Raw genomic sequence first — 21635 nt, 5'->3', positions numbered from 1 at the left:
CACGTAGAAAGTACTCAGTAAACCTTAGCTATTATTTCTAGTGTAGAGGAGGAGAAAGAATCACAAGCAAAAGTTTTCTGCTTTTGTCAGTAGCCCGGGACTGGTGGTTCATCACTGTTACCACAACCTGTTTAGGACTGAGTCTGAAGGGGTAGGGAGGTTGGGAGTAGGGAGTTGATTCTGCCTGAACTGGAGAAGAAAGCCCTGGACATAAAAATTTAAATAGGCATCCAAAGAGTTCTCCAGAGACCTCAGCTGGAAAACAGTCGAACATGTCTTCTGACCTTCCACAGAGGGAAAACTGGTAGGGAGTAGAGATGGAAGGAGGGAGACGTCTCAATGTTTATTCGAATTTGGAACCATTATAAATGCATCATACAAATTCCAAGAAAATGAATTTCATTGGAAAAAACAACCCTCTCTTATCATGGGGTAAATGTTCAGAATGGGAAAACTAAGATCTAATGACAATAATAATAGTAATAATAATAATAATAATAATGAAAGTGAAAGTATTAGTGGCTCAGTGGTGACCAACTCTTTGCAACCCCATGGATGGGGCCCACCAGGCTCTCCCGTCTATGGGATTCTCCACGCAAGAATACTGGAGTGGGTTGCCATTTCTGTCTCCAGGGGATCTTCCCAACCCAGGGATCAAACCCCCATCTCCTGTGTCTGCTGCATTGGCAGGCGGATTCTTTACTGTTTGAGCCACCAGTGAAGCCCCGAAACAGAACCAATGCCTGGAGGTGGCAGGGATCAAACCCGGGGCCTCATACATGCAAAGCATGTGCTCTGTGAGCTACACCCCCTTCCTGTCCCCTTACATTTTTTGCAGCCCTGGGAGGGCTTCTGTCATCTCAGGCAGGTTTTGCACCAGGATGGGACTATTTCAGCCTGACACTGATTTCAAAGATCCCAGGTAATATTTTAACCTTAGTCACCTTCCCTCTGACACTCATTCTAAGAGTCCAGAACCAGTGCTCCCAGATTTGGGGTTGTTGAGGGCTGAATCTGTTGGCTAACTAAATCCTTTGTAATGTGTATTGTCTGTGCATTTATAGGTGCTGTCAGAGTTTACTAGGCCCTAGGCAGTTTTTGCTGGTAAGACTCTGAGGCCCTGATTTTCTAGAGTCCTTGGGAAAGGAGGGTAAAAAACCCCACTCACAAGTAACCAAGAACTTGCCTAGACTCTGTTCTAAGGCCTTTACATGTACGAACTCATTAAAATTTCACAAAACACTACACTGCGGGTACCATTATTCTGATTTTACAGGCAAAAAACTGAACCAAGTGGGGTTAAGTAACTTGCCTAATAAGGTCAGAGCCTGCCCGGCTAACTACCGGGCTTACTACCCCTCTGTTGGCAGTGGGCTAAGCATGTAGGGGTCCTTGGAAGGCGAAACGGGCATCCTAGGCTGTGCAGCAGCAATACTTTAGGTCCCCAATCCTTCCTTTTAGCTTAGGAGCAAGAAAGACCAGGGTGTCAATTTCCTCATTGACCGCAGGCAGGTTACTTACTCTCTTCAAGTCTCAGGTTCCTTATCTGCCCCAGGGAGGAGTTTTAGATTAAAAGACCTCTCCCTGCATTACAAGTGTGGGTGTGTGCTGGGGGGTGGGAGGTGGTGGGGCTGAGGTTTCTGGGCGGTACTGCGCTGCCTTTCCTAGATCTCTTGAGGAAACAGGGTGTTTTGAGGTTTTGTCCCCGTCAACTCCCACCCAAGAGGTCCGGTCCCCAGTCAGTGATGGCGCTCAAGCTTGGCTATTCCTCCTCCACTTGGAAAAGGGCTGCTACTGCGGCCAGCTTCGGCCACAGCCCAGCTGCTGCGAGGTCGAGGGTGGGTCTTTTCTCTCTGAAGGAGTTAGAGCTGAGAATGTATCCTTTGGAAGGCTTCTTGGAGGTAGTGACATTGAGTCGAGTCTGAAGGTCTAGCAGGAGTTAGTCAGAAGAGGTGGAGGGGGAAGGGTTACCCCCGCCCCCAGCCACAGAACAAAGAAGCACTACCCGGCTTACAGTAGAGGAGGAGGAGCCGTGAAAGTGGAGGTCTGTAGGGGCGAGATCGCGCGGGGGCTTCGGAGCTTTATTCTAAGAGCAACTGGGAGGGGTTGAAGGAGTGTAGTCCGGAGTTGTAGGAAGACTCTTCTAGACACTTAGGAAGAATGGGTCGGAGGGGGGTCAGGAGGCCGTCGCAGAAAGCAATCGGGTTGCAAGATGACCTACGACTGAGGAATCAGAATCTTTCTCAAACCCCACGACACTGTGCGCTGTCCCTCGACTTTCTTTGCTTCTGTGGAAGGGCTCCCTAAAAGGGTAGGGCACCGGCCAAAGGCTCATAGAGCGAAAAGAGCGCAGAGCCCCCTCTTCTTTCGGGGGCTCTCTGGTCCAGGTGCCCCAGAATTGATAGGGTTATGCGGGAGAACTCAATACTGCTGAAGATGGAGAACCGTTACCCCTCAAAATACACAAAACCTCGGCCGCTTTTGGCAGCAGCCTTCTCTGCCCATGACCTCATGCTTTAAGCTCCCATATAGCCTTCCCCCGCCCTGTCCACACCCGGCGCCCGAGTGGGGGTGGGGGACAGTGGCGAAGGGCCGGGGAGCGGGAGCACCTTATTTGTGCTGCCCGAAGATTTGGGGGAACGGGCGCAACGATTTTCCCATAGTGAAAAACGCATGGCTTAACTTTCTCCGGAGCAAAAAGCACTCGCAGTCTCGTGGGATCTCAACGAGAGCGATGCCCCCTACCCAGCTCGAGGTGGTCTGTACCACCCAACCATCTTTGGTTCACGTTCCCTTGAACCCGTGAAGCCTCCTGGAAAGGCTGGCGTCCCAGGATGGACCGAAATGCCGGCTGCGCCTTTGAGGGACCAGGGGGCTGTCCGGCTCTCGCCCCCCTGGCGCCGCCGAGGTTTGAACCCTTGGCTCGCCTTTCAGCCCGCGCCCTGCCCCCTGCTCGCAGCTGCTCTCGGCTCGGGTGCAGCGGTTTCCCCCGCAGAGGAGGAGGAGACTGAGCGAGGAGCGGCTCCCGGCTCGGGTTTCCGCACCAATGCCGAGCAGCCCCGGGCGGCCCCCGGCGGCCGGCCCTCCTCCCCGGCACCACGTTCCACAGTCATGGCGCACGAGGAGGGGCGAGCGCGCGCCGCGGCGGCACCCGCGCCCCCTCCCCTCCTCTCCGCCGCCCGGTTCCGGCCCCTCTCCTAGGCAACCTCCCTCCCCGGCCTGCTGCGCAGCGGAGATGGAGACCCTTCCCCAGAGGGCTGCCGTTCCAGCGCCGACTGCAGCACCCCCTTCCCGCCCCCATAGGGGCGGAGGGATGGGAGCCGCGCGCTTCGCGAACCTCCAGCCCCTTCCCGGGAGCCTCAGCCCCTCTCCCAGCCCCATCGAGGCCGGGTGCAGTGGTGGGTAGGTGCAGACCGTCTCCTCGCAGCCCACCCAGACCTTGGCATCTCTGCAACGCCTTAAAAAATAAACAGAAAACCCAAACCCCAGTCGCTAGATTGCAAAGCGCGTTACAGTAACCGGGACGGCTACGCAGGAAACAATCCTGCACTGGTCCGGGTCTCGAGCGGCAGCTCCCCGGCCACGCCGCCTTCTCCCGGGCCTCGATTTTCCGGCCTCGTCGGAGACTCTGCCACACCCCGGGGCTGACAGGTCCCGCGCGGGGCAGCAACTTGGTCCGCGCCCCCTGCCCCATCCTCGTCGAGTCTCGCCAGCCTACAAAAGGTGCAACCTCACGCACAAGCAGAGCACACATAATAAGGTCGACAGCGCATCGCCGGGGAGGCTGCGAACAATGCGCCGGGCGGCCCGCGCCCGCCAGAGCGCGGCGCCCCGGGGGACAGGGGGCGCGGGCGGGGGCCGCGGCGGAGGACCCGCCGGCCGAGGCGCTGGACACCTTACTTCCTGCTTCCCCGCCCGCGGCCAGACCCAGCTCTGCGGAGGGATATCTCTCCCCTCCTCTGTCCCTCTCTCTCCCTTCCCCCGCCCCCCCCCTCCTTTTTGCTTCTGCTTCCCCCCCCCCCTCCACCACCCCACCCCGCCTTTCTCCTTTTGCAAGAAAATAATTTGACAGTCGATTTGCTGACAGGGGAGGAATTTGCATCCTGGATTAAAAAAAAAAAAAAAAAGGCCGAGAGGAGCTTGGGAACGGTTGCTAGGGGTGGGTAATGGGTGAAAAAAGGGGGGCGCCGGGGAGCGGATAAGGAGGGTTAAGGGAGGGGGCGAGGGTGGGGAGCAATGCAAAAGGTAAGGCCAGGTTACCGCGGCTCGGCCCCGAGTGGGCTGCGGCCGGGGGAGGGGCGAGAGATACATATGTATTTCTGTCTCCCTAGCACACCCCCTTCCCTCTAAGCGATGGCTGAGAGGCGGTGCATGCAGATGGGGAGTAAGTTTCCTGAAGGGGAGGGTGGATGCACGCGCGCGGCCCCGCGCTGCAAATTTCCACCGGGGAGGGAGAGTGGCTGGATGCGGAGAGTTTGGAGTTGCTTGCGGCGGAGGGCAGGAAGGGGAGCAGGGCCGGGAAAGGGGGCTGGCGGGCGCTATATCTGGGAGTAAGTTTCCAGGAACGGGAGAGCCTGCACGCTTGCTCGCTAGTAAGTTTCTGGCTGGGGAGGGCGCGTGGGGAGGAGAGGGAGGGGTGCATGTATACAGAAGGGGGGAGGGGGGAGCAGATTTCCTGCGGGGAGGCTGAATGCATATGGAGAGTAGATTTCCTGAAGGGAGGGTGGAGGCGTAGACGGACCGAGTAAGTTTCTTGCTGGGGTGGTGGCGGAGCTGCTGGGTTGGTGCTTTGGAAACCCAGCGCTTCCTACCCGGGGTGGGGAAGCATGCTGTTGGGTGGCGGGGGGTGGGGGGGGGGGGCGAAGGGCCAGGTTCCCTGTTGGGGAGAGGGGCTTGCATCTGGGAGTATGTTTCCTGGCGGAGCGATATTTGTTTACAGGCTGAGGGCAGTACTGTAAGTGAGTAGCGCTTCGAGAAGGCGGCTCTGACATAAATTAATATTGAAATTACTCCATCAGCTCTGCTCGCCCCTCATCTCACCCCCCAGGCGAAGACTGGTCTTCTTGTCGGATTGCCCATGCACTTGTTGCAGAAACAGCCAAGGTAGGCAAGAAGCTTGTTAAGTTACATTTTTTAAAAAATTAGTTGGGGGATGCTCCGTGAGAAGACAGGGGAGGGGAAGGAAAAAGTGGGGGGATGGATTAGGAGACGTCTCCCCCCACTTTTTTACTTTCAGTATGTTCGCAGGGCCTCCTCTCTGCTTCCCTTCTTCCCTCTCCCCTCTCTGCACTGCACAGCATCCCAGCAAAGGGGGAGGGGTGAGGTGGGCGCTGTAATTGGCAGCCCCAGCTTAAAGGGTGATGGTGGTGGTGAAGCTTGCAGTTGAAGGTTGTGCTATTATAAGGCCTTCATTCTTCCAGCCAAGAAACCGCAGGACTCTAGGGATGTGCTTTTTGGGGTTTTTGACATGATGCGTATGTGTATGTATATGCTCCTGTGGGCTCTTCGGGGGCTGGGTACTCCCCAGAAGTTAAAGTGGCCACCCAGATGGGAGAAATGTATAAGGGAGTAAACCTACCCCTTCACTCCCCAACTTCACTTCGGGGAGGCTGAGAAGTTACTGCTGGTGGTCTGAAGAAATAGATATTTAAAAAACAGCACAAAACCACCCATTCACTGGCAGAGGCCAAGAGCACCTGGCGGGCAGCCTCTGGCCAGTACTGGGCTGGAGCATGTGCGCCTGCCATCCTTAGGTTAAAAGAAAATGACTTCTGGTTCCTCCGTGTGCCTTCGACTGGCCCATTAGAGCCAGCTTTGTGGAAACTCTTCCCCACGCTAGACGAGGCTTTGGCAAGTGAACGTGTTGAAGCGGGTTGCTAACAGCATGGCCCCAGCTGTCTCCTGAAGTGCATGGAAGTGATGCTTAGGAATGACGGATCCAGGGATGGCTGAAGAGTTCTTTAAAAAATGCCGGCTGTTTGCACTTTTTAGCAGGCCATGGAGCAGAGTTTTACATTGAAAGAAAGGAGTTTTACATTGTCCCAACTGGTACCAACCTCCTGCATCACTTACTGTCTCAGGAAAGCAGTCTGGTGATGGAAAATGTGGTTTTGGTGCTCAGTGGAAGGATAACGAGGGGGAGTCGTCAGCGCTTAACTAGTTAACCTGCCCTCTTTGCTTTTCTGTGCCTCTTTTCTTGGTCCTCAGCCTACTGGTTTCTGCAGATGAGTTGTAGGTCTTTGGCTGTCAGCTACCTTTATTATGCTGGGAGCTTTATTTATTTCCTTATTATCCTTTAACTGGAGTATAATTGACTTACAGCATTGTATTAGTTTTAGTTGAATAACATAGCAATTCAGTATTTTTATACATTATGAAATGATCACCACCATAAATATGCTAGGAATTTTAACTTGGTCAGGATAATTTTAGCATCAGGGATTCAAACCAAGACATGTTTAGAAGAGTCAGGGAGTAAACAGTAGGCAATGTGGTTAAATAAAGTTGGTTAAGCTTTCTGCAGTTCTGTAGACAAGCTCAATACTAGCAGGGAAAAAAAAATCTGTTTTAAAAAAATGAGCTCTGTACATGTTACTGATGGAGAGTTTTTTTTTTTCTTTCCTTCCTGTCATCAGATTTCCAGATTGAGAATTTGATATTTGGCAGCTTGAGAGTTGAGTTAGTTGGGAATTAAATATTATTGCCACTTATCAAGTGTTCCTAACTAGGCATTCGTTAAACAAATTAGCTATTATTTTTCCCCTGCTGAAAATCTGCGTCTGGTTGATGTATATGCTGGGAAGGTAAACAAAATCTTTATGTGTGTTTATCCCAGGGAAGGGGAATTATTTACATGTCTACCCTTGAAGCCAAGAGCAGTCATTCAGTGTTTTTTTTTTTTAATTTATGAGATTTATTTTATTGTCTTGCTTTGGCCATTAATCAAGTCACAGGAGCATTTTTTCCCTCTTCTGAGAATGTTCTTGTGGTAATAAAGGTTTGAAGGCCCATGAATCATAATTCATTCTTTTAAAAATATTGTCAGGATTTGATTTATAGGAATTGATACAGGCAGTGACACACCTCTTTGGGCTCCGCCCTTTTAGGCATGTCCATTTTCGCCAAAGAATTGTTTAAGAAGCCTGCTTGACATCTCAGAAAAAAGCGTTTCCCTTCTGCTTTATGAGCACTGAGAAGATTAATTTTGCGGGTTCCATAGTAAGCATGGGTCTTTTCACAGCTTGGTAAGCAGGCTTCCACATAGCAGGCATGTGTTAATATCACATAGCGTTTATGTGAGCTTGCTGTGAAAACAGTTGTTCTATGAACTGTGTGGAAAGTACTCAGTTTTGCCTCTTTTAACCCACTTGGGCCTGTGGTTTTTGTTGAGGTAGGAGCTTTCATTGTAAAAGAGGCGATAGTCTGTAGTGTTCTTTGCTGCTTATATAATAAAATATGTGGTCACAGAAACAAGACTTACTTAAAATTCTTCTCCTGCTCTGATGGGTGGCTTGGTCCTAAGAATCAAAAGCATTGGTGTTTTTGAGGGAAGTATGAGAATTCTCTGTAAAGCTGATTAATCAGGAAATGGTAACCTTGTCTTGTGTTCAGCCATTGGCTCAGTTTATAGTATCTGTAAAATGACAAGAACTTTTAAGGTGGTTTGATTCTTAGGCCAGGAGGACAGGGTCACTGGAAAGAAAAGTGGGGAGGCTATCAGCATCTAACCATTCCTGGGCTTCAGAATTTTTATCTGAAAAATGCGTGGTTTGATCCGTGAGTTGCATCCGTCTCTGAAATTCTGTGACTCGGTCTTGTGGAGAGAAGTCTCAAGAGATCTCCACAGTCCGTCTCTTCCTGGGCCAACGGCCAGATTGCCTCATGGACTTGGGCGTTGATTAACTTCTCTTTTTGTCTTCTCCTGGAGAGAGTGGATTTATACCTTGGCATTCCAAAAAGGACTCTTGAGTGGCCCGGTAATCTTGACTGTCAAATGCAAGGAAATACTTTGTCTTAGGGGGAAAAAAGTGCTGGGGGCGGCGGCGGGGGTGGGGGAAGTGCATTTCCCAATTATATGTGCTAATAAAGAGTGGGGCATTAATCCCAGACACCGAAAATAATTTCGGTTCATCTTGGAAGTTTTCCCCTCCAGCCAACTGGTTCAGCTGCCTAATTATGCCTGGTCAGATCTAAGGTTAATTGAGCTGTTATTCCCAGGCAGCAGGGGGAGGTAGTCCTGGGAGGAGTGGGAGACCAGAACACCCAGTGTGGCTTTACCCACTTTCTGTGGAGAATTCACAAGTGGGTAATTGGGATTTGGTCATGTATTTGTGATAAGGTTCATATTAATGATATTGTATTACTGTCCTTTCTGTAATAACGTATATTTTACCACAGGCGCTTTTGGGGGGGAAAAGCTCTTGATGTTTTTATTGACTTTGAGCATTGACATGAGAAGTAAGGATCCAGACAAGTGGTTCAGACCTCAGGCAGTAGAGATGGGTGTTGACTGTCCTGCTCTAAAAACAGTTGAATTCAGCTCATTTTATTTATGACCTCATGAAACTGTGATTTAGGGAGGAGAATCAGCTGGAATCTCATGGATTAATAATATTTCTGAATTTGCATGTCAGAGGGGAACCAATGAAATAAAGGGGAGACTAAAACTTAGTTGATTTCTTTTGTGGGGAGGGGGAGACTAGAGCAACTGGAGATATTGGCGTGTTTTTCAGCTAGGGTGCTGTGGCATATTAAAGAATAATATAGTCCTGGTTATGTTAGTTTGATTCCATGGCTCTCTTAATAAACTTTTCCTCTGGGTTAAAGAAAATACACAACAAAAAACTTCTGGGATTTTGTCTAAAAATGTTTAAGTTCTCAAGGCAGCTGCTTGTAGAGACTTCTGGTAAATTTGAGTTTACTGAAGAAACATGATTTTTGGTTTTTCCTCATGGAAGACAAGCTGGGGATGAGTGGTATATACTGAGCTATTGGTTTAGTAACACTTAAAAAAATTTTTTTTTTGATAGAGAAGAAGGGGAAAAAGAACCTGTGCGTTTAAATGGCTGGAGGTTAACAGTTATTTTCATGCTGTAACCGGATCTGGTTTATTCATGCGTACATTTGGGAGCTCCTTATTGAGCACCTACTGTTTCCTAAGCACCGTGTTACTGCTCTGGGTATATACTGATAATTAAAAGAGACATTATCATCTTCCTCTACGCATCCCCTACCTTACCACTTATTCTACAGTCCAGAGAGGAGGCAGACATGTAAAGAAATTTATCTTGCAAAATGCCATAAATGCTCAGATGAAACCACAGAGGGCAGTGACCTGGACTTACTTAAGGTAGCCTCAAAAAGCTTCTCTAGGGATTGGGAATGGAGGAAGACAGGGAGCATCAGGTAGGGTGAGGAAGTCAATGTGGAAGAACTTGGTACGGGGGTGGGGGTGGGACTAAGAAGAGGCAAGGTGGATAAGGGGGAGGGGGAGAGGGCATTTGAGATGATCCTGCAGAATTCCAGGCCTTGGAAAGGTTTGGGTTTCATTGAAGGGCAGTGGGAAGTCACTGAAAGTTTGTAATGGGAAGTGACACCCCCTAACTTATGTTTAAAGGGGATGGTATTGGTCGAGAGGGCAGGTGTGGAATTAGGGAGCACAGTAAAAGGCACTTGGAGCAGGCCAGGTTGGGGAGGTGACAGGAGTTGAATGCAGGGGAGCAGGTGGGTGTGAGACACATATTAAAGGTAGAATGGGCAGGGTTTGCTGATGGAACTGGTGGAGGGTGAGGAGGAGGAACCCAAAGAGGAGGTTTCTGATGGGGGCAGTTGCATACACACAGGTGGTGCTCTTTGCTGAGATGCGGGCAAGGGAGAGTCCCAGGGAGGAGACTCAAGCGATTTCACTTTGGGCGCTGCCAAGTGTGAGTTGCCTGTTAGATTCAAGATGGAGATGTTAAGCTTGCAGTCTGTTACAGCATCCAGCCCAGAGGAATGGCCAGGCAGGAGATCAAAATGTGTGAACCATCAGCCAAAGGGTGGTATTTAAATCCAGGAGACTGGATGAGGAGCTATAAGGAGTCTGTTGAGAGAGAAGAAAAGGCTGTGTGTGTGTGTGTGTGTGTGTGTGTGTGTGTGTGTGTGTGTGTGTTTGGGCCAGGAGTGTGTTAAATGTTTCATGAATTTAAGGCCAGAAACGTCACCACTAGATTTGGCAAAATGGAAGCCACTGGCGACTTTGCAAAGAACAGTTTGAGTGGAGCGATGGATTAGGTGGGAGCAAAATTGGAGGAGGTTGGGAGGGGACTAGGAGGTGAAGAACCCCAGAATAGCATGTGTAGACAACTCTTGGGCAAAGTTTGACTGTGAAAGCGGGGCAGAGAAATGGAGGGGGAGCTGGGAGGAAGGGTTTGCAGGTGCTGCTTGCCTATGTGTGTGATGATGGGAAAGATCAGGGAGAGGGAGGGATTGATCTTGAGCAATGGGTGGGGTCAGCCTGAGCAAAAGTCCTTGAGAAAGTCTGTGGGGAAGATCTGGCCTTGGTGGGAGGAGGAAGGGACACTTCCTTCATGATGACCGGGAGGGAAGATCCAGAAAAGAGGGAAGGTGGCAGTGAGGGAAAGCTGAGGAGCTGCTGGGGCAGCTGCGTGCTCTGTCTTCTCCAGGCTGAGGTCCCACTCCCCTTGGGCAGGGGTTTTGAGGTCGGGCTTTGACACCAGCCAGAGACGACAAGGGTTAAGACTGCATCAGAAAATTGTACTGCGTTTTTTTCTGAACATTTGACTGCATTACGGAGCAGTACAGAGGAAAGAAAGGATTCTTTCGCTTGGGGAAAAGAGTCTTCAGTTAAAGTAATTTGAGCTTCGCGTTAGACTGATTTGAAAATTATAATTGGGAAAAGACATCTGAGCTTTGCAGCCCTATTCAAAAGTTGGTGGGCACTGGTGTCATACGTTTGGAGCAAGAAAAAACAAAAGGCAAAAGGGCTGTTTCTTCTTCAGGGGGCCTTAAAAATTTGCCATAGACTGCGCCGGTGGCCCCATTGATGGGGTCTGTCTGGCAGGTGAGTGCGTGAGGAGAGAGTCAGCAGATCTGGGTTGGGGGTCCAGCCCTGTCGTGTGGCTCTGGACAAGTCAGCCTCCGAGTCTGTCTCCGCATCTGTAAGAAGAAGGTGATACCATCTGCCGCCTCTTCTGTGAGAGTTGTGAGGATGGAATCAGATAATGTACGCAAAGTGCAATGTAAACTGTAAGCCGTGTGGCACATGGGCGGCAGCGAGGTGCGGTGATCTTCAGCCGGATCTCTTTTTAGATGTGAAACCTGACAACCAATGAGCAACTTCCCTCGGTTCCGCGGAGCTTCTGCTGAAACCCCCCCTCTCTGTGCACTGTGTCCACTCTCACTCTTGCTCCCTGCTGGGAGCCGCTTTCTGTTTGGGGTTTTCAAGTCCTCTGTGATTTCTTTCAGTGAAACTGCTCTTAGTGCTGGAAAGCTGGCATCAGCAGGGCTGGCTGTGAAATGCCAGTCTTTATAGGTTCACGGTCTGATTCCATATATAAAATTTGAGACCTGCCCACTCAAAGGGCCAAATGAACTTGTTTTGTGAACTTGGTGCAGGGGAACCTTGAACCCACGGAAGAACGCCAACAGTGGTCCAGTGGTCTTAGCAGTGATTCATTCACCTTCTGAATTTGTTTTGCAAATGAGGACTGTTCCATAAAGCTGAGTCTACCTGAAAACAGTCCTTAGCACTCAGCCTTACTGTGTATGCTGGAAAGTCGTTTCTAGTTTTAAAAAGTAACTGGTGCTTCTTACTAATCAGACCCCTGGCCTCTGCCTCAGAGGTTGAGGCTTTATTTATATATTTTAGAATTAATTTTTACTATGAAAACACTTTAACGCACACAAAAGCAGACAGCCTAGTATAAGGAACTCCACTGTACCCATCTCCTAGATTCAGAAGCTAGTGAGATTTTGCACACCTGTGGATAAGGGGACTTCTTCCTGTATTTGTAAAATAAACACGAGTTGTCAGTTATGAGAGATCAGTAGAACCGATATCAGTTTGGTTTCATAGAGAGGGAAAATAATCAACGAGAAATCAGAGAGAGAGAGAGGAAATGGATGACGTCATTGTAATAACTAGTGTTTACCTAGCATGTTATAGGTCCAGAGCCTCTTAGGCATGTCTTATTTTTAACTGTCTTGCAGCAACCATAGGGGGTAGCTTTTATTTAATTTTACAGCTGAGGAAAGTGAGGCTAAAGAAGTAGAATTGAAAAAAGTATAAACAAGTGATTAACCTGGAGTCACATGTCCAAAGCCACAGCATCCAAAGCCCTAGTTTAATGCCAGAATTTGAATGGCCTCCAAATTTTGTGTACCCTCAAACAGATAATGCTATATAATATTCAATAAAAGGTGTGGTACAGAATAAACGCTAAGGATCCTGGAAACCAAGAAGATCCTCTGGGAATTTGGGGGTTAGAACTCCAAGGGCCTTAGCTGGAAATATTCAGATGACTTAAGCATGTTTTGGGCATTACATTTTTCAAAAAATTCAATCGTCTGGCTCGTGCTGTAGCACACAGCTTTAAGCCTGCTTCGTGATGAAAGCCAAAAAACTTGACTTTAACAGATCTAGTGGCTATTCTTCATGGACTTCCTACTTTCAGCCCTGGCCCCTCTATGGGGCCCCTCCGTGGTCATTTCTATAATAGAGATCTTGGCCTTCAGTCTGAAGGCTCTGCCTTTGAACAACAGGGCCTAGAGCAGGTTGCTACCTGGGGAGGCTTCCTGAGGGCCCCCAGGGTTTCTTGGTCTTAACAGAGGCTGTAACAGAGGCTGTCCTGAGAGCCAGTCCTCGTCTTTGGGAAACCACCTCCAGTCCCACTTCTTTGAAAGCTTTTTAAAAAAGGAAAAGAAAAAAATAATGGAGTCAATACCCGAGGAGTTTTAGTTGGAGGGTTGTTTGAGTCCCCTCTGTTGTCATCACAATGGGAGATACCCAACTCCCTTAAAATTCAACTGAAGGCTCCCCATAATGAGCTGATTTTCAAGTGCTGGGACGTGTCCACTTCTGTGTTTTAATTGGGGGAACACACGTGAGCTGAGGGGTTTTCAAGGGGAGCCAGGGTAGGTGAGGACGTTTGGTGGCCTCTTTCCTTTTGAAGGGTCTGAGCTTCTTTAGAGACCAGCATGGAATTCAGACAGTTTCACAGTGCAGCTCCTCATTCCTGAAGTCTTTCTTGAGGGCTCCATGTGCCTGGTCCTGGGCCAAACTGTGGGGTGGGCTGCGGGGGTTGGGGAGGGGGGATACCCTCGGGCCCCTGCAGCCCTCGGCTTGCAGAACTGTTGTCATCTTGGCCACTGGGTGTATCTTTCACTCCTTCTAGACTGCCCTGGGGAGGCCAGAACTGGGTCACCACTCAATTCTGCACCCCCAGCACCTAGCACAGAGCCTGGCGCTGGTTAATACAGTACAGTATAAATGCTTCCAGCTGCTTTGTTGCTTCGGTTTTGCCTCTCTGGTTCTCTCCCCATCGGTTCTTGGTGGAGGGAGAAATCCCGGCTTCTACGCCACCAGGGTCAGCTCTTGCAACCGCTGAAGACCAGAGAAATGTTTGCTTCCCCCTTGCCTTTCTGGCCTGGCAGGCTTTAGTGGGATGGTTTAACTGAGCTCTCAAATGCAAATGTGGCCCCATCCCCCCACCTCTTTTAATAAGTGACATTTTGTTAAATCAGTTATTCAAGGCCTTATCTATATTTCTGTCTGTGCTGGCTTAGTCAAAATAGGAAAGAGTGAATATTAGATTTCTTTACCACCTCGCCCCCCTCCCTTTGGAGCAACTCTAGGTAAGATTTCTGATAGGGGAGGGGTGCTGTGTCCTTGAAGAAGTAAATGCTGCCTGCAGAAAAAATGTGGAGGGCTTTGACTTGTAGCGAATGCTGTTTTTCAGCAGCTGTGATTTTTCCATTTTTCTTTTTCTTTCTGTTTTGATTAGTGGAACTCATTGTGCTCCGGGGTTGGGATTGCGGTGGGGGAGGGCACAGAGGGAGCGACATTTACTGGGAGAGCTGGAGTTGGGGAGGAGGAAGGAGAGAGAAGGGATTTATTGAAAATATATGTCTACTTCTGCTATGATAAAGCAGGAGGCATGTAAAAATGCAACGGGGAAATCATTATTGTGGTAATGTAGGCAGAGCTCCGCTTTCTCATTAATGGAGCTTAGCCCACGTGGAAGAGGGGGCTGCCGGGCTGCTTTGAGAGTTGGGGTATTCAATAATAGCAGAAACTCAGGGGATTGTCCCCATCCCCCCCCACCCCCTCCAGCTGCTTTCTCCTTTTCTTTCTCCAATCAGTTTGTAACCTTTTCCAAGCGGCTTGTTGGATTTCACGGTCTCCGTCCTCACCCCTGCCACCCCAAAATGCTGTGAGGACTGTTTAATTTTTAAAGTTAGAGGGAATTAAAATAAATTTTCTCCTGGGAACTTGAGGAGATTTTTGGCAACTGTGTTGTGAGTCAGAGATTGGATTATATCCCTTGCATCTGGGGGAGCATCGTGAAGAGCCAATTGAGAGGCTCAGGAACTGCACATGCCACAGGGAACCCAAGTGAGGGTTCCACATCGCTTTAGGAATGGTAGCTATTGCTTATAGAGAGCTTACAGTGTGTCTGGTTTATAGTATACCCTGTGCTTATAGAGAGCTGACCGTGTAGAGTGTCAGGCATTTCATCCACACAGTTGTAAGAAGCAGACATGATGCCTATTTTACACTCAAAGAAACTGAGGCTCAGTAATTCATTTAAGGACATTCAGGGGCTATGTTGCCCAGTTGGTCTCCAGACCTACGACTGACTCCAAAGACTGGCTCCTGATCGCTAGGCCATGCTGCCTTTAAAATGTGGCTCATCACCGTCCTTGTACAGGCCTCTAGATTCTAGGAATTTGGGGAAAATAGAGCCACCACGAGGCATGCTGATGGTCAGTAAGGGTAAAGTGCTCAGGGTGATCATGAGAGCTGGTGCCCTCTTGGACAGACCTGGCATCCTAAGAAAGGTCAAGTTAGGGGCTCACGTCTTTGTTAGAAGAGGTGAATGCCCCACTCCTCCCCCGCCAATACCTGCCAGGCTATGGTCCCTTTGCTGATAACTCACTTGTTCATCAGGCATTTATTGATTATCTCTCATGTGCTGGGATTGTTCCAGTGCCTGGATGTACTAGAACAAGTCAGAGAAGGTGCTCAAAGTCTCGTGGAGGACTGTTAGAAGAGCATATATAGAACATAGAAGTATGATGATACACAGTGATGCCTCCCTAGAAAAAGACAAAACTTCAGAAATAGTAAGTAGGAGGGAAGTCTTCAGAGAGAGGTGGTATGTGGGTGGGTTGTGTGGGTTCAAGGGGTGCTTACAGCTAGACCAGAGGGAGGGGACCGCTGACAGCCTGATTAGTATAGAAAGCCACATACAGTCTGGCCTTACTGCAGTACCACTTCTATTTCAAGGCTTACCCATCTAACTTCATTTTACATCACCCTTAGTTGAATGCTCTGGAACTGTGCCGTCCAGCATGGTCGCCATTAGCTATTTGTGTCCAGTTAAATTTAAATTAATTTTAAAATAAATAAAATTTAAAATTCAGTCCACCAGTTGCACTAGCCATATGTCAAGCGCTCAGTGGCCACCCACGGCTAGTGCCTGCCATATTGGAAAGCATCGATGTAGGACATTTCTGCTAGTGGAGAAGTTCTGTCAGGAGAGTGCTGTCAAACTTTGTTATGAGGCTTTTTCTAGCAGGGAATGTTCTTTCCATTGCCCCTCACCTGGCTCACTCCCACTTCCTCCAGAGGCATTCCCTAAACACCCTGGACAGGCAGCACTTCTGTCTCCCTGTCTGTCTGGATTGCAGCACTCCCCTCGTATATCTGTCTCCCCAGCATGACTTTCAGCTTCTTAAGGTCATGAACTGGGTCTTGTTCGTCTGTGTCGTGTCTTGAATATCACTGTATACCTAGCCCCCAGCTGGGGCCTGGCACATAGGAAGTTAATGACATTGCAGGTGAAGGGGCTGGAGGAATAAGCAAAGGATTGGGCAGGCGGGGACTCGGTGCCACGGTCTGGAGCTTGATCTTGACCCTCGGCAGTGGAGAGGTGACTGAAGGATTTGGGGCATGGGTGGAATGGGGCCACATCAGATTTATGTATTAGAAAAATTACCCTGAGAGGTGTGGAGGATAGGCTGGCTCTGTTGAGCCTACAGGCCGAGAGAGAGCAGTTAGGAAAATGTTGGAAGCACAGACGTAAGAGGGCTAAGGGTCTGGACTTGTGGGCTGTGGCAGTGATACTGAAAGTAGCATTGCCATCTTGCCAAGTCAGGGCCTTCTACCATTTCTTTCTTCATTTTATTTATTTTTAAAGTTTTTTTTTTTTAATTTAAAATTTTGAATGTGGATGATTTTTAAAGTCTTTGTTGAATTTGTTACAGAGTTGTTTCTGTTTTATGTTTTGGTTTTCTGGCCATGGAGGCTGGTGGGATCTTAGCTCTCTGACCAGGGATTGAACCCACACCCCCTGCATTGAAAGGCAAAGTCTTAACCCCTGGACCATTAGAGAAGTGGTCGCTCTCCATTTGAGATGCTCTTTTCCATTTCTAAGGGAAACTGCAAGAAGAATTCTTCTTCTGGGTCCTTGCACCCCTTTTGCTTTTGAGGCCCCCTGCCATGTACTGGGACCCTCCCCCACTCCCGTCCACCCTCTGCTTGGTTGGTGGCTGTCCTCTTCCCCCCTCCTCTGCCGCCCTACGCCCGCCTATTCGTGTCCCTCCAGGGAACGTCTCACTCTGGGTCATCCCAAGCTGCAGTTTGTGATCAAATCTGAGTAGAAGTGCAGGGCACTTCTGGGATATCAGCCTTTTGTTTTTGCAGACTTGTGCCAGGTTCTTCTCTGAGGACACTTTTGGGGGCTTAAATTGAAGAAACCTGTGTAGAGAGTTTTGAAAAGGAGCCTGGGATGTAACTGAGGTCAGTCCAGTCTCTGAGATAGTTAAAAGGGAACCAGGATGGTAGGTTTTAGAGAAGCATAAGAGGATTCTTTTCTTTCAGTAGATGAGGCTATATACTCTGGCTGTGGTGACCTCACATTGTGCACGTTTGGGGGCAGGATGCATTTCAAAGTGTAACAGTTCCCTAATAAGTGCAAATACACGCCACCAGTTTACATATATTACCTTATTTAAGGCTCAAAGCAACTCTATGAGAAAGGCGTTATTATCTCTTTCATACAAGTGAGGGAATGGAGGTACCAAGGGATATAGTGACTGGGCCTGAACATGCTCTCAGCTCTGCCCCAATTGTTCTACATGATTTTGAGGGATGGTTGGTGGACAGACCTTTGACCAGAGCTGGAGTGGTGTTCATGACCTTGGGAAAGTCACTTCACCTTCCTTAACCTCCATTTCCTGAGATAGTCACATCTACTTGGTAGGGCCATTGGGAAGATTAACAGCAGAATATATGTAAAAATCAGCACCTCAGCAGCCAGAGGGTAACCTGTATTTGTGGAATAGATGTCCACAGTCTAGGCTCGTCCCTCTTCTGTGATCAGAATATCATGGCTCAGATTGGAGAAGACATGATTCAGGAATTTCTCTGGTGGTCCAGTGGTGAAGACTCCAAGCTTCCGTTGCAGGGGGCATGTGTTTGATCCTTAGTTGGGGCACTAAGATCCTGCACCCTGCAAGGGCCAAAAAAAAAAAAGATGATTCAAAGCTTTGTTAGAGCTAAGACTTTTTCACTGAAATTGTGTAAATGGTAAATGAAAAGAGTTCACAAGACTTTGTTTTGGAGAAGGAGGGTGTAAATGGTACATAGTGATCATAGGCAATTCAGAAAATATCGGCAGGTCTAAGGAAGAAAATAAAAATTGTCGTTAAGTTCTCTTTAATTCGTTCTTATTAACATTTTAGTAATTTCCATCCAGTATTTTTTTTTTAGTGTAGTCTATTGACTAAGAGTATATTAAGAGTATAAGTTCTTAATATAAGTTCAAACTCGGACTGCCTGGGTTTGAATCCAGGATCCTTCAGTTACTGGAAATAATAACAACTTGTTAGGACTGGTTGAGATGAGATGAGATGAGATGGTACTTGTAAAACATTTGGGGCTGTGCCTGGCAAAGAGTAAATTCTCAAGAAGTATTAGCTATGATATTGTGCTTTAAAAGTAGTATATTAAAATCTAGCTCATTAAATATTTTAATGAGCACGGAATTGGGAAATATTTTTATTCTGAAATACTTGTTTAGTATCCTCTTATTTGGATTCTGTGTTCAATATATATTTATGTAGCACATACTGTATACCAGGCATTGGGTCCCCTGACTTAACTAGTCATTTTTATTAGAGATTTACCTTACTTCTCATTTGTTATTAGGTATTATCAATATTGTTTATTGTATTATTAATTTATCATTTATTATACAATAAGTAGTGCTTTGATGAACATAGATCATGGAACATAGATATACATAGATCTTTGATCACATCTTGGATTGTTTTCTTTGGCTAAATTCCTGGAAAGGAGAATTACTGTGTTAAGGAGAGTGGGTGCTTTTTAATGTTCTTGATAATATTTCCTAATTGTTCTTCACACAATTATAAAATTAATTTCCATTCCTACTACCAGCATACGAGAGTATGCTACATCCCCTCCACCCTAATATTACTGTTTTTCAAAAAATGGTCTTTCTTGTGCAACATGAATTATTCTGTAAACAATATGCATTCCTTCTCAGGGGCTCAGTTTTTTCCTTGCTGCAAAGTGGAGTACAATTGCCTCTTGCTTGATGACTGTTACTTGTTAATTTAGTAGGCTCTTTGGATTTCTGTTATGGAAGACCAAACAGATGACCTGAATTATTCTCAGAAGTGAAGTGAGAATTTCCTCATGCTTATTGAGAAGGACTTAGGTGTGCTCTCTTTCACCAAACCTAGCATGAGTGAGGAGTCATTCCGTGCCCAGGACACAGGATATGTCAGCTAGTTGGTCAGTAGACGAGCAGCATTCTTAGAATAAATGTTGCTAATAATTGACTGCAGAAATACAGGAACTTGGTCCAATTTTCTAGGAATTTGTTCTTTTTAAATCTTTATAAGAAAACGAAGGCCACTTTTACTCCCTGTAAGTATAAGAAAATACTGTCTAGTGTTGTATGAAACTAGATATTGAGGGAAAAAGTTGTTCTACTGAAAATGCCACAAAGTATGAAGAAAATGAAAACCAGTCCTCATTCCATCATCTAGGTAGAACCTCATTCCATCATCTAGGTAGAACCTCATTCCATCATCTAGGTAGAACCTCTGTTTTAAAAAGTGGTGTTTTTTTCCTAGTTTGTTTTTTTTTTTCCCCAATAGATATACCTTTGCACAGTTGAATGCTTTGTCTGTGATTTTGTATTTTTTTTTTTTTTTTTTTAAGAATCTACCCTGAAGTGATCATTTCACCATTTTCCGGGTATTGCAAGCTCTTTAGAACACTTTGACTCTTAGACCTTCTTTATATTCCTTTTGAAGTCTTGTGATTTTAATTCTCCCAAGACTTTTATCCTATAAATTATTGTAGTATAATATAAAACATAATTAAAATAGAAAATAAATATATTTATATTTTAAAAATAAAATAAATACATTTATCAAAAATAAATATATTTATATTCAAATATAAATTTAGGTCAAATAGATATATTTTAACATATTTAAATTAAATATATAACTATTTTATTTATAAAATAATATAAAATTATCATAAGAATTTAATCCCGTAAGACATTGTTTTTAAAAGTCAACAGTGTTTTAGATTAATTCACATATTTCCTCTTTTTGGTGTTCTTCATTTCTCCCTGTGAAGACGTATACATGCTTTCCTTGCAGATTCATTTTCTTTTATTTGGAGAACTCCCCCTTGTTGTGTGTATATGTATGTGTATGCAGGTGTCAGGGTTCTCTCAGCCTTTGGTTGTCTGAAAGTGTCATTTTTGCCTTTATATTTGGAGGATATTTTCACCAGGTATAGAATTAGTCCTTTTAAGACATCATTCCATTGCCTTCTGCCTTTCTTCATTTCTGTTAAGATGTCATCTGTCAGTTTTATTGTGATTCCTTTGACATTAACATATTTCCCCCCACCTTTGGCACTGTGTTTTTAGCAGTTTTACTATGATGTGCATAAAAGTATGGTACTCTTTGTATGTGGGCCCTGTGGAGTTTGGAGAGCTTCTAGAATTCATGGGCTGGTGTTTTTTTTGGTCAGTTTTAGAAAAGTCTTGGGCAGTTCTTCAAATATTACTTTGCCCCACTATTTCTCTCATTTTCTCAGACCTCTGTACTTGTGTTAGACCATTTCCTGGTATCCTGCATGTCCTGTGAGCTTGTTTTTGTTTTTTCTGTGCTATAATATGAATATTTTTTCCTACTGTTTTATCTTCTAATTCACCCACTATCTCTTCTATTGTTTCTTTTTTGCTGTAAAACTCATCTATTTACTTCTTAAGTTTGTTTTTATTGTTGGAAATATTTGATATATGATAAAATATCTCTTTATTTTTAATGATTGTGTTTTTCTTTTGGTTTGGGCCTCTTCCTGACATGCTTGGTCATTTTTGTCTGAATGTTGGGCATTTTACATGGAAAATATAGAGGCTCAGGCTGTATCACCTTGATTCATTTAAGCTTGGTATTTGCCCTTACTTGTAAGGTGGGTATTTATTAGGGTCCCTTTTTCTTCATAGGCCCTGATCTCCAGATTTTGTCTTCCTGCCCCTCCCTGTGAAACTACTAAAATCTCTACCTACCTTTTAAGTCTTTTAATAGCTTCTTCTTTTTAAAAAAATTAATTAGGCTACGTCAGGTCTTATTGCGTCACGCGGGCTCTTTCTTTACGGTGCGTGGACTCTCTAGCTGTGCATGTGGGCTTTCTAGTTATGACACATAGCTGAAACCAACCCCCCACCCGCCCCTGGGGCTCAGTAATTGTGGCTCAGAGCTTAGTTGCTTCGTGGCATGTGGGATCTTAGTTCCCAGACCAGGGATTGAACCTGTGCCCTCTGAATTGCAAGGTGGATTCTTAACCACTGGACCCCATTAATAGCTTGTTGTTGCTAGGTTCCCAGAGTCTAGCCTTGTACACACATTGGGTTAGGTGTCAGCCAACGCCTTGAGGGGAAACTGCTGCTGAATATTGGGCTTACTTATGTGTGTTCTTTTTGTCTGGGATCTCAAATCCTGGCTGTTGTCGTGGCCCTGAACTCCAATTTCTGTCTTCTCAGTCCAAGGAGGAAGCTGCTGCAAGCTTCAATTTGCTGCCTTCTCTTTCACCTTACTGTTCCTTCTACCAAATCGGCAAATGTCCTATGGGGAAGCATTAATACTAATATGCATCTCAGAAGCTTCCCTTTCCTCTAAGAGCTTGGCTTCTTACATCCTGGCTGCCTCGTTGTACTCCTGTGTCACACCAGCCAACAGTTATTATTATTGTTACTGTTTTGTATTTTATTTACCTTTCCTGGTTGTTCTATACAGGACAGTTTACTGGAAGTTATGTCATAATGGAGGCTTCTCAGGTGGCTCAGTGGTAAAGA

At 46.5% G+C, this 21635-nt stretch overlaps 1 protein-coding gene across 14 annotated transcripts in view; it reads left to right on the top strand.

The window, feature by feature from the left end:
* The first annotated feature begins 3095 nt into the window (after nt 1-3095).
* Nucleotides 3096-21635, top strand: part of TRERF1 (transcriptional regulating factor 1) — a 209175-nt gene continuing 190635 nt past the window's right edge. For 8 of the 14 annotated variants that reach the window (XM_042237298.2, XM_042237304.2, XM_042237302.2 and 5 more), the window contains exons 1-2: nt 4340-4592; nt 5019-5103. The gene's annotated coding sequence lies outside the window, so the exon portion shown is untranslated. Of the gene's footprint in view, nt 4160-4200; nt 4593-4665; nt 4745-5018; nt 5104-21635 lie in introns of those variants that run through there. The other 6 variants (XM_060403632.1, XM_042237295.2, XM_060403631.1 and 3 more) reach the window with 3 other exon arrangements.

Source organism: Ovis aries, chromosome 20 (genome assembly GCF_016772045.2).
Source record: "Ovis aries strain OAR_USU_Benz2616 breed Rambouillet chromosome 20, ARS-UI_Ramb_v3.0, whole genome shotgun sequence".
In the NCBI taxonomy this organism is placed as follows: Eukaryota; Metazoa; Chordata; class Mammalia; order Artiodactyla; family Bovidae; genus Ovis; species Ovis aries.
The sequence above is the reverse complement of the archived record's forward strand: the minus strand, read 5'-3'. Positions and strand labels throughout refer to the sequence as shown.